This window comes from Gossypium arboreum, chromosome 7 (assembly GCF_025698485.1).
Source record: "Gossypium arboreum isolate Shixiya-1 chromosome 7, ASM2569848v2, whole genome shotgun sequence".
NCBI lineage: Eukaryota > Viridiplantae > Streptophyta > Magnoliopsida > Malvales > Malvaceae > Gossypium > Gossypium arboreum.
The window spans coordinates 7,119,981-7,133,060 of record NC_069076.1 but is presented as its reverse complement, the minus strand read 5'-3'; the positions used below and the strand labels follow the sequence as shown (position 1 = coordinate 7,133,060).

The window sequence follows — 13,080 nt, the reverse complement described above, 5'->3', positions numbered from 1 at the left end:
TATGACCATAGGCTTGCATGAAAATCAAATCTCCACCACTATAAATGAGATGATACACAAATCAAAAGGTCTTTAGCAGGGTTGTAATGGGGCTTGGGTTAAAGGTGTGGATAAAGGCTGAAAAAGAGAGTTAGAATCGAGATCAATTTAATAAATTACCAATCCTTAGAAAAATAAAGTTCATTACTGAATTACAAACAAGTGCCAAAATTAAAAAATCCAAAACTAATGAAATGAGCTTTTTCTCAAAATAATAACTTAAACTTGTCCAAGCTTATTACGAAAGGAAACAATTTGTAATTACATGAGTGTATAAATATACGTTCTTTTTCTTTTAAGAATAAGAACAAGTATAGAAAGTACATAATAAAAAATAATTCAGCAACTGAAATGGGCGAAAATAGTTAGGTAACTAATCAAATCAAATCTCGATAAGTGAGTCAATAAAAAGGGAAAAATTCTTTAACAAATCAAAAAATGATTACATTGTGGGTTAACATTTAATGGAAAAATATCAAGAAATGGTGTTTAGGGCTCAAAGGGGTTCACTAAGGGTTAATTATGTAGGTAGGCTTTTTATGAAGTGAGTGGGTTAAAACCTAAGTGCCTTTATCATCTCAATATATCAAATCAAAGGTGTGGTCTCGACATGTATAATCGATGCAAGTTCTAGAATAACAAATTAGTATTGACTCACTCATAATTATCAATAAAACTGAGCAAGAAAAATGCATGCTCTAAAGGTTTAAAATCTCACAAAAATTATGGGTTTTGATGTCAATCCTGTAAACTTAGAACTTCAAGATAATACCTCAATTCAGAGAAACAACCTAGCAATTTTAATTCTCAAAAGTCACTTATCATGCTTGATTCTCTAATGTCTTAAAGTTTAAACAATCAATGCACAATTACCTATGATTTAATCCAAATCATATTAATAAAAATCATAAATCAATCAAAATTCATTCTAATAGTAATATGAGAAAATTATTTGATGACAAGATATAATTCAGGGATTTTCAAATAATAATACGATTAACCTCCCCACACTTAAGATGTACATTGTCCTCAATGTACAAACAAATATAAATCATAATAGAAATATCATAAGATAGAGAGATAATTGAGACTGCCCTGAATGGTGAATGAATTTCCCAGAATAGTGAAAAGCAGAATTGTAGATAAATGTAGGGATAGTGCAAAATTTTGAGCAACTGATAAGAAAATAAACACAATGCTGAAGAAGATTAAAGGGTTACTCATTAAGAAACAACCATAATAATTAATTTAAAATTCAAAATAGGAAAACAAAATAGAAATAAAAAGGAAAATAAAAATAAAAGATAAAAGATAAACATAAACATAAACATAAACATAAACATAAAAAAAAATCAGACTCAATGGTCATCATCATCAGACTGATCAGTGTCACGAGTCAGTGGTGCTGGAGGAGTGATGTGAAGGTACTGACAGATCTGCTATAAAGACGCATTAATAATGTCGAACCTCTGAGTACAGTATTGACGGAAACTAGCGAACTCCTCAAAGGATACTCTTAGGGAGCTAGCAGCAGAGGGAGTATATTAGTGACTCGATGGTGGAGGCTGTGGTGGGTCCTCGTGATAAGGAGGAACATCATCAGTGGAGTCTTGTAGGTCATGCTGAATGTCAAACTGGACTAGTCTGTATTGAGGTGGGTCTACTCCACGTCGCCGCTCGATCATCCTTATATGGATCATGGTTGAGATGCCCTGAGGAGACATCTGACTGACTAAGGTAAGGGTCAAGGACTGCTCCGGTATGTCGAGTAAACTGAAGTATCGAGCGAGGCAAGTCACGTAAGGGCCTAGACAGATAGGGCCCTTCCTGTGGCTATCTATCTGATGGCAAAAGGTGAGAGCAATGAAATAAGCTAAGTCAAATATGTGGTTGGTTGTCATGCTTCAAAGATAGTATGCATCAGTAGTGCTTACAACTCCTGTGCTCTCTCTTCTGCCAGTCAACGTGTAAGCTAATAAGGCGTGGATGTATCATAGAACTAGAGAAAGAGATGTCGCCTTCGAGTGACTCGTGTCATAATGGATCTGACTAGCTGTGAGATCGGTCCAGCAGCACGAAGGTGAGTAATAGATGTGACGGTGGGAGTAAAGAGAGTTATCGACACCCATAAACCCATCGGTGTAGATGCCCAAATTTGCGCCAAACTCAGGGACGCTCATATGTTGCACCAAGCCACCAAGTCAAAATGTAATGGTATCGTGCTCATCATGCGATGACATCACTCATTGAAGGTAGAATGTCGAGGAAAACTCCAAAGTAATCTCCATATATGTGGGCTCGACGATATCAAAGAAACGATCCCATAGTGCCATAGTAATGAAAGCACGGACCTCATCAGCTAGTCCGACCTCGGCAGATGCGCTCGAGGAGGAAGTCCCACCGGGGCCCTTCCGCTTCTTCGAGGTGGGGACAGCTACCTTAGACTTGTCACGTGTGTTCGTCATAATGTACCTGCAAAAGTGAAAGAATGTATCAATAAATAATATAATGTTAAGTAAAATCCAAATATTCCAATAAGAATTAACTCCAAAAACAGTATGTGTCAATACTAAAATATGCAAAAACCAAGAGTCTAAGTCATCAGTAATAAGTAATAATAAGCCAAATAACTAAGTCCAAAACTACAAGACAAAGTCCGAAAAAGTAAAAGAAATAGTAAAGAACAGTGCAATGAAAGAGCAGCAAAAATCCTATGTTGTAACTCTGAAAGAACTAAAACTAATACAATAACAAAGCAGAACTCATTTGTTATTGATAATAATATTTAAAAAATTAATAAAGAAATACTATTCCTAATTATACTAAATTAATATTTGATTAAAATACAGAAAAAGAAAGGGTAGAAGGGGTGACTGATGTCGATGGTAAGGTGATGGTCGGAGGGTTACAGATCGGACGGTGGGATAGCGGTAAGGATAATGGTGAGTGGTCGGATGATGGAGGAAGAAAGATGAGGGGAGAAGAGAGGATGGGTGGTCGGCTGAGGGAGGGCTGGTGTGTCCGCAAAAGGGAGAGGGAAAAAAGAAAAGGAAAGAACAAGGATGAAGGGAAAGGGGAAACGGGGGTGACCGACGGTGGGTAACGGAGGCCAGATTAGGGGGTAAAAAGTTACGGCGGCTAGGGCATGGGAAGGTTTGAGAAAAAGACAAAAAATGAAAAGAAAATTAGGTTTGGGGATTTTAAAAGGGGACACTGTCATATAACAGCCTCGTGTTGGGCCACACGGTCATGTAACACGCCCGTGTGGCTCGAGTTTAGCCCGTGTTCGTTGCAAAAATTTAATGCCCATTCGTCACAGGCCTTAGACACGTCTGTGTGTCCCGGCCATGTGGTTCACACGACCGTGTCGCATGGCTGTGTTTTATGTTTTTCGTTTCTCCCACGCCCATGTGGCTCCCCCACACGCCCGTGTAACATAGCACACGCCCATGTGGCTCGGCCGTGTCTCGTACACGACCGTGTCTCGCACACGGCCGTGGGCTTTGCCCGTGTAACTCTCTGACTTGTTAAAATTCGAAAAAATCAAACTCTAGGTTTCACACGGCCTAGGACACGCCCTTGTGTCCAGGTCGTGTGCTTTCCATGGTCGTGTGGATTTATCGCAGGCTGTGTGCATGTCAATTTTTGGGAAATTTTAGCCCTATTTCCACAGGGCTAAGGACACGCCCGTGTGTCCAGGCCATGTAGGTGTAAAACCTGCACTTAAAACATGAAAATTAGATAAACTAAGCTATTTAGTGTTGTTAGTGCTCGGGTTGCCTCCCGAGAAGTGCTTATTTAGAGTCTAAGCTCGACTTACCTCTATTCACATGGTTACAGTGGATCACGGAGTCAAAACTCCTCTTTCTCGCTGTCAAATCCTTTAATTAAATAAGGTTTAAGTCAAGTATTGTTTACTTTAAAAGTGCCTAAATGCGAACGGGTTACCTCGACTGTACTGTATGGATAGACTTTGAGTACCGTAAAAGGAATCGCTCCTTTCGCTTTAAGTTTTGTAGTGATAATTCGAGGGTCGGTTTCATCTAATAACACCTGTTCACCTACCTTGAATTGGTTCATTTCATCTTTATGCTCCTCATAGTTTTGCTTTGTTTCCTCTTGTACTCTCGGTTTCTCGTTAACTTGTGTCAACCATTCATCTAGTTCCTCAATCTGTAATCTTCGTTCTTCAAGAGACAGCCTGTTGGTATTGAATGAGTTTGACCGTGGCTCCATCACGTCTTTGCGAGGAATTTCCTGCATAGAGAGTTGAGTTGTAATGTTACTCACATCAGAATGACTTATAATATCATCTTTATCACTAGACATTTTAACAGGATCACGAGCTTGGAGAATAATTGAGTCATCTTCTACACGAAGTGTGAGTTCACTTGTTCCAACATCAATGATAGATCTAGCAGTTTCTAAAAATGGTCTGCCTAGAATTAAGGGTACGTCACTGTCCTCATCCATATATAAGACAGCCAAATCGACTAGAATATGAATTTGTCAATTTTAACAAGCACATCTTCAACGATACCCCTAGGAAATCTAATAGTTTTATCAACTAATTGTATGCTCATCCTAGTTTGTTTGGGTTTCCCTAGTCCTAGCTGGTTAAACATCTTGTAAGGCATGACATTAATACTTGCCCCTAAATCAGCTAAAGCATTATTAACATTCAAACTACCAATTAGATAAGGAATCGTAAAAATCCCTGGAACTTTCAGTTTGTTAGGTAGCTTGTTTTGCAAAATAGCTGAGCAAACTGCATTTAACTCCACATACGATGACTCATCTAACTTTCATTTGTTTGATAAAAGCTCCTTTAAAAATTTAACTACATTTGGCATCTACGAAAGAGCTCCAATAAACGGTAAGTTAATATGTAATTTTTTAAGTAGTTTAAGGAATTTACTGAATTGTTCGTCTGTGTGGTCTTTCCTTGTCGCATTGGGGTATGGCACACGAGGTCTATATTCTTTGTTTACCGGCTTTTGTGTACCAAGAATCACCTTAATCTTACCATTGCTTACCACAGCTTCTTACCTCGTTTCAGATTTAGGTTCAGCTAACCCTTCTTTGTCGCACACAATGATGGCATGGAGTTTCTCCCTTAGGTTAGTTTCTGTATTACTGGGTAAGCCATCTTGCGGTCGTTCAGAGATCAACTTAGCAAGTTGACCTATTTTACTTTCGAGCCCTTGAATCGGCGCTTGTTGATTTTTAAGTGTTGTCTCAGTATTTTAAAAACGAGTTTCTAACACTGAGATAAATTTTGTAAGCATTTCCTCAACGTTTGGCTTTTTTTCTGTTAGTAAGGTGGTTGTTGAAAACCTGGAGGGTGTTGTGGCCTTTGATTCCCTTGACCACCCCACGAAAAATTGGGATGGTTCCTCCAACCTGCATTGTAAGTATTACTATAAGGGTTATTCTGAGGTCTAGAATTGTTACCCATATAGTGGACTTGTTCTCCCTCGGTGCTGGGGTTGAAGAATGGATAGTTTGTGTTGTGCATCCCTCCTCCATTTGAATCACACCTCATCACTGGATGTACCTAAGTAGAATCATACAAACCATCAATCTTTTTATTCAATAGTTCTACCTGGTAAGATAGCATAGTAACCGCATCAAGGTTGAAAGCACCAACTGCTTTTGTCGGCTTCGTTCTCATGACTTGCCACTGATAGTCGTTTAGTGACAACTCTTCAATAAATTAGTAATCCTCTTCATGTGTTTTGTTGTTCAAAGTTCCACCGGTAGCTGCATCAATCAGTTGCCTTATTGAGGGGTTCACACCATTGTAGAAGGTCTGAACCTATAACCAATAAGGTAACCTATAGTGAGGGAACCTTCTCAATAAATCATTGTATCTCTCTCATGCATAATAAAGTGTTTCTAAATCCATCTGCACAAAAGAAGATATATCATTCCTCAATTTAGCCGTTTTAACCGGCAAAAAATATTTAAGCAAAAACTTTTCAGTCATCTATTCCCAGGTAGTGATTGACCCTCGTGGTAACGAGTTCAACCACTGTTTAGCCTTATTTTGTAATGAAAAGAGAAACAACCGAAGGCGAATGGCATCGTTGAAAATGCCATTGATCTTAAAGGTGTCGTACAATTCTAGAAAATTTGCTAAATAAGTGTTTGGATTCTCATCCTGCAAACCACCAAACTGAACAAACTATTGTATCATTTGAATCGTGTTAGGTTTCAATTCAAAATTATTTGCAGAAATAGTAGGTCTAACAATACTCGATTCAGTTCCTGTTAAAGTAGGCTTAGCATAATCATACATAGTACGAGGAGCAAGATTTTGATTTACTGGATTTGCAGCAACTACAGAGGTAGCGGATTATTCGGATTGTCTGTCATCTCTTCGAGTATATCGGTCATGTCCTTTTGCTCTTCCTCTATATACTGTAGGCTTAGCCTTATTTCTCTTTGATTTCTGCGAGCTGTGCTTTCTATCTCACTGTCAAATAACAAAGGTCTCTAAACCAGGGGATCACATAGTCATTCTGAACTAGTCTCTCAAAAACTTAAATATCTCATAATATAGAATTCATTTACTTGCTCTGTTTCTGTTATATGAAAATAGACTCATTAAGCTCTAATTTGATATCTCATTAAGTCTCTCATTCAATTTCTAATTTTTTGGTAAATTTTAGATTCACGTCCACGCAACTATCCGAGCAGCTTTATTGTCTATTTTGATCTTTCACACTTCAATTGTATTCATCACTTTCCCATAACAATCTTTCTAATTTCCAATCACATATCGAGCATATTGCTCATAAGTTACACACGTATATACTTACACTTATCATCACAAAGTCATACACAATTTCATTTAATCAATTTCCCAGTTGAATGCTTTGGAATAATAACAGATATGCGATGGTATCTCGCACAGCCCACCTTTAAAATCGAAGCTCTCTTGTACACATAGTGGCCTTCACTTAGCACCACTCATGTGACCTAGCTCGATTGTACACATAATTTTGGCTCTCTTGTACACATGGTGAACACTTAGTACCACCCATGTGACCTAGCCAGTTTATCTCGTAGCTCTCTTGTCTACATGGTGTCCTTCACCTGGAACCACGCATGCGACCTAGCTACATATATCCCGTAGCTCTCTTGTCTACATGGTGTACACATAGTATCACCCATGAGACCTAGCTACATCATAATTTCTTGTAGCTCTCTTGTACACATGATGTGCACTTAGCACCATACATATGACCTAGCTACATACCATCTGTATCATCCAATCTTTCCGAAGGTTCAACCGGGATTTCTCTCTCTTTCTAATACTTGATTCCATACTTCCAATAGTCAATTATGATTCAAAAATCAGCTACAATACATAAAATATGCTGAAATACAAAAACATAATAAAGATAATGTATTATTTACATACAAACTTACATACTTTCTCATTTCCATGTCGAATTAATATTGAACATTTAAATCATCATAATTATACTTACTTTCAACATCTCGGCAATCATAGTAAATATATCAATTTTACATTGAAACATGCATAAATTAATGCTTATTATACATATGAACTTACCTCGATACTAAAACGGCCATTTTACCAACTTTCCCGATTTTTGATTTTTCTCCCATTCTAGATTCAAATCTAGTTTTCCAGGATCTAAAACATCATATTTTACTTATTTAATTAATGTAATATTCAAAACAGTCCTTAACTCAAACTTCAAAAAATTTACAATTTTGCCCCTAAACCTTTGCATATTTACACTTTTGCCCCTAGGCTCGGGAATTAAACTTCATCCCTTATTCTTATGTTTTATGACATGCTGATCATTTTTCCCTTCTATGGAAACATCAAATTCTCACTCTTAACACATAGTTATGAACAATAACAACTTTTACTGATTAAGTCGTTTTACTCATTTTTGCTTAAAACTGCTTAGCAAAAGTTGTTTAACATAATTTCAGCCTTCATATTCTACCATAAAACATCAAAATAAACATATTTCACCTATGGGTATTTTTCCAAATATGAACCCTAGCTTATATTATTGCTAGAATAAGCTTAATCAAGTTATCAGGATTCCAAAATCGTAAAGAACTTAAAAAACGGGGCTAGAACGGACTTACTATTGAGCTTGGAAAGCTTTAAAACCCTATCCATGGCTTCCCCCATGCTAATTTCAGCCTCCATGAAAAAGATGAGTCAATTTTGGCTTTATTTTCCCTTTTTATTTCTTTTAATTACCAAATGACTAAAATACCCTTAAGGCCTTTCTTTAAAATTTTGTCCTATTCATGCCCATTTCTGTCCAAACGAAATATAATGGTCTAATTTCCATTTAAGGGCCTCCTCTTTAAACCCCCATTTCAATCAAGTACTTATGAATTAGAGCACATATTTTGCAACTTTTGCAATTTAGTCCTAAAAGTCCAATTAAGCACTTTATCAGTAAAATTACTTAACGATATTTTTACACAATATTTTAATCAATCAATAAACCTTAAAACTTAATCGGAATAAATTTTTTGACTTCGAATTCGTGGTTCTAAAACCATCATTCCGTTTAGGCCCTAAATCGGTACATTAAAGAACTCTCGCAAATAAGCCCTAATAGGCAAATTAAACATGCAATCTATAAAATTTCTTATCAATACTCTAACACATGCATCTAATCACTCGGTAAATCATCAAAATTAATCGAAATAAACTTTTCTATCTCAGATTTATGGTTTCGCAACCACTATTCCATTTAGGCCCTATTTCAAGATGTTACACCACGGCCGTGTCACACGGCCTGTGGATTTATCGCAGGCTGTGTGCATGTCAATTTTTGGGAAATTTTAGCCCTGTTTCCATAGGGCTAAGGACACGACCGTGTGTCCAGGCCATGTAGGTGTAAAACCTACACTTAAAACATGAAAATTAGATAAACTAAGCTATTTAGTGTTGTTAGTGCATGGGTTGCCTCCCGAGAAGTGCTTATTTAGAGTCTAAGCTCGACTTACCTCTATTCACATGGTTACGGTGGATCACGGAGTCAAAACTCCTCTTTCTCGCTGTCAAATCCTTTAATTAAATAAGGTTTAAGTCAAGTATTGTTTACTTTAAAAGTGCCGAAATACGAATGGGTTACCTCGACTGTACCGTATGGATAGACTTTGAGTACCGTAAAAGGAGTCGCTCCTTTTGCTTTAAGTTCTGTAGTGATAATTCGATGGTCGGTTTCATCTAATAACACTTGGTCACCTACCTTGAATTGGTTCATTTCGTCTTTATGCTCGTCATGGTTTTGCTTTTTTTCCTCTTGTACTCTCGATTTCTCGTTAACTTGTGTCAGCCATTCATCTAGTTCCTCAATCTGTAATCTTCGTTCTTCAAGAGACGTCTTGTTGGTATTGAATGAGTTTGACCGTGGCTCCATCACGTCTTTGCGAGGAATTTCCTGCATAGAGAGTTGAGTTGTAATGTTACTCACATCAGAATGACTTGTAATATTATCTTTATCACTAGACATTTTAACAGGATCACGAGCTTAGAGAATAATTCAGTCATTTTCTACACGAAGTGTGAGTTCACCTGTTCCAACATCAATGATAGATCTAGAAGTTTCTAAAAAGAGTCTGCCTAGAATTAAGGGCACATCACTGTCCTCATCCATATATAAGACAGCCAGATTGACTGGAATATGAATTTGTCAATTTTAACAAGCACATCTTCAAGGACACCCCTAGGAAATCTAATAGTTTTATCAACTAATTGTATTCTCATCCTAGTTTGTTTGGGTTTCCCTAGTCCTAGCTGCTTAAACATCTTGTAGGGCATGACATTAATACTTGCCCCTAAATCAGCTAAAGCATTATTAACATTCAAACTACCAATTAGACAAGGGATCGTAAAACTCCCTGGAACTTTCAGTTTGTTGGGTAGCTTGTTTTGCAAAATAGCTGAGCAAACTGCATTTAACTCCACATATGATGACTCATCTAACTTTCATTTGTTTGTTAAAAGCTCCTTTAAAAATTTAACTGCATTTGGCATCTGCGAAAGAGCTTCAATAAACGGTAAGTTAATATGTAATTTTTTATGTAGTTTAAGGAATTTACTGAATTGTTCGTCTGTGTGGTCTTTCCTTGTCGCATTGGGGTATGGCACACGAGGTCTATATTCTTTGTTTACCGGCTTTTGTGTACCAGGAATCACCTTAATCTTACCATTGCTTACTACAGCTTCTTGCCTCGTTTCAAATTTAGGTTCAGCTAACCCTTCTTTGTCGCGCACAATGATGGCATGGAGTTGCTCCCTTAGGTTAGTTTCTGTATTATTGGGCAAGCCACCTTACGGTCGTTCAGAGATCAACTTAGCAAGTTGACCTATTTGACTTTTCATCCCTTGAATCGACGCTTGTTGATTTTTAAGTGTTGTCTCAGTATTTTAAAAATGAGTTTCTGACACTAAGATAAATTTTGTAAGCATTTCCTCAAGGTTCGGGTTTTTTTCCTATTGGTAAGGTGGTTGATGAAAACCTGGAGGGTGTTGTGGCCTTTGATTCCCTTGACCACCCCACGAAAAATTGGGATGGTTCCTCCAACCTGCATTGTAAGTATTACTATAAGGGTTATTCTAAGGTCTAGAATTGTTACCCATATAGTGGACTTGTTTTCCCTCGGTCCTGGGGTTGAAGGATGGATAGTTTGTGTTGTGCATCCCTCCTCCATTTGAATCACACCTCATCACTAGATGTACCTAAGTAGAATCATACAAACCATCAATCTTTTTATTCAATAGTTCTACCTGGTTAGATAGCATAGTGACCGCGTCGAGGTTGAAAACACCAGCTGCTTTTGTTGGCTTTGTTCTCATGACTTGCCACTGATAGTTGTTTAGTGACATCTCTTCAATAAATTAGTAATCCTCTTCAAGTGTTTTGTTGTTCAAGGTTCCACCGGCAGCTGTATCAATCAGTTGCCTTGTTGAGGGGTTCACACCGTTGTAGAATGTCTAAACCTATAACCAATAAGGTAACCCATGGTGAGGGCACCTTCTCAATAAATCATTGTATCTCTCTCATGCATCATAAAGTGTTTTTAAATCCATCTGCACAAAAGAAGATATATCATTCCTCAATTTAGCCGTTTTAGCCAGCAAAAAATGTTTAAGCAAAAACTTTTCTGTCATTTGTTCCCAAGTAGTGATTGACCCTCCTGGTAACGAGTTCAACCACTGTTTAGCCTTATTCTGTAATGAAAAGAGAAACAACCGAAGGCGAATGGCATCATCGGAAATGCCATTGATCTTAAAAGTGTCGCATAATTCTAGAAAATTTGCTAAATGAGTGTTTGGATCCTCGTCTTGCAAACCACCAAACTAAACAAACTGTTGTATCATTTGAATCGTGTTAGGTTTCAGTTCAAAATTATTTGCAGAAATAGCAGGTCTAACAATACTCGATCCAGTTCCTGTTAAAGTAGGCTTAGCAAAATCATACATAGTACGAGGAGCAGGATTTTGATTTACTGGATTTGCAGCAACTACAGGAGGTAGCGGATTATTAGGATTGTCTGTCATCTCTTCAGGTATATCGGTCACGTCCTTTTTCTCTTCCTCTATATACTGTAGGCTTCGCCTTATTTTTTTTATTTCTGTGAGCTGTGCTTTCTATCTCACTGTCAAATAGCAAAGGTATTGACGAGTTTCTTCTAGTCATAAACTAGAAATTCCTGGCAAAAGTAAATAACAGGGAGATCAGAAGAGAAGTAAAAATTAAATTAAAACAAAAAGTAATTAGCAACAAAAATAAAAAAAGGCTAAAGTAATAAAATTAAAGCATTCTTAATATCTTAGTCCCTGACAACGACGCAAAAAACTTGATGCTCGCTAAATTGACTAAAAATTCGACTAAGGCAAGCACACCTATCAAACAGTATTATAATTATGGTGAGACCGAAAATATCGTATCCACAAGGACTAAATGTACTAGTAATTACTATCTTTTTATTATCTAGCCTAAGAATTAAAGGTATGTTTTTAAACTAAGATTAACTATCTAATTAACTAAGAACACGACAGAGATAAAAGTTGGAAAATACTTTTGGAACATCGATGGAGAAGACAATACCCAAGGAAGAAACCACCTAAACTTCACTTATTACTTTTGAATTAGACGATTTATTCACTTGACTTAATCTGTAGAAATCCCTAGCTTATGTTAATATCTCTTTTAAGACTAAAAATAACTAACTCTAGGTTGATTAATTGAAATCTCTTTCTAATTAAAACCTCAATTGTCGCATTAACTCGATTTATGGATTCCCTTATTAGATTTGACTCTAATCTGGAAGATTTATGCCGTCCTATCTCTAGGATTGCAATCAACTCCGCTTAATTATGGAAGATCTACTCTTAAACAGGGACTTTTGCTCCACTGAATAAGCACATCAAAACCTAAATTAATATCCTGAAATATTAAAGCAAGAATTAAAACTCATAATTAAGAATAATAACAAGTATTTATCATATACTTCAAAAGATAATAAGATTCGTCTTAGGTTTCATCTTCCCTAGGTATTTAGGGAATTTAGTTTATAACGATGGAGGAAAACATCTCAAAATTGGGAAAACTACAAAATATAAAGAAACCCAAAAACTTCGGTAGAAATTGAATGGAGATCTTCAGTCTTGAAGTAAATCCTGCTTCCGAGCTGATTCTAATGGTTGTCTTCGAGTATTCTCTGCCTTCTACTCTGCGTCTCTTGTGTCTCCTCTTTAATCCTCTTCTCGTGTGTTTAAATAGATTTTGGAATGCCCAAAATAACCGAAAATTAGCCTTTTCCAAGTAGAATTAAAATAGGTATCGACAGGGACACAGCCATGTGGCACGCTCGTGTGATGGTGCTTAGGCAGTGTGTAATTCTGGCATGGTTTTAAGTCAACATGACCATGCCACATGGGCGTATGGCCTACCCGTGTGTCTTACACGGCCGTGTGGATTACCCGTGTGGAAGTGTCTAGGTCGTGTGAAGCACTGAAAT

General features: G+C 37.1%; 2 non-coding genes across 2 annotated transcripts; both read left to right on the top strand.

The window, feature by feature from the left end:
- Positions 1 to 5,873: 5,873 nt before the first annotated feature.
- On the top strand, positions 5,874 to 5,980 carry LOC128296203 (small nucleolar RNA R71). The gene has a single exon (XR_008286752.1). It is a non-coding gene; the product is annotated as a small nucleolar RNA R71 (small nucleolar RNA).
- A 5,092-nt stretch (positions 5,981 to 11,072) lies between these two features.
- Positions 11,073 to 11,179, top strand: LOC128295857 (small nucleolar RNA R71). Its single transcript, XR_008286406.1, has one exon. It is a non-coding gene; the product is annotated as a small nucleolar RNA R71 (small nucleolar RNA).
- Positions 11,180 to 13,080: the final 1,901 nt, after the last annotated feature.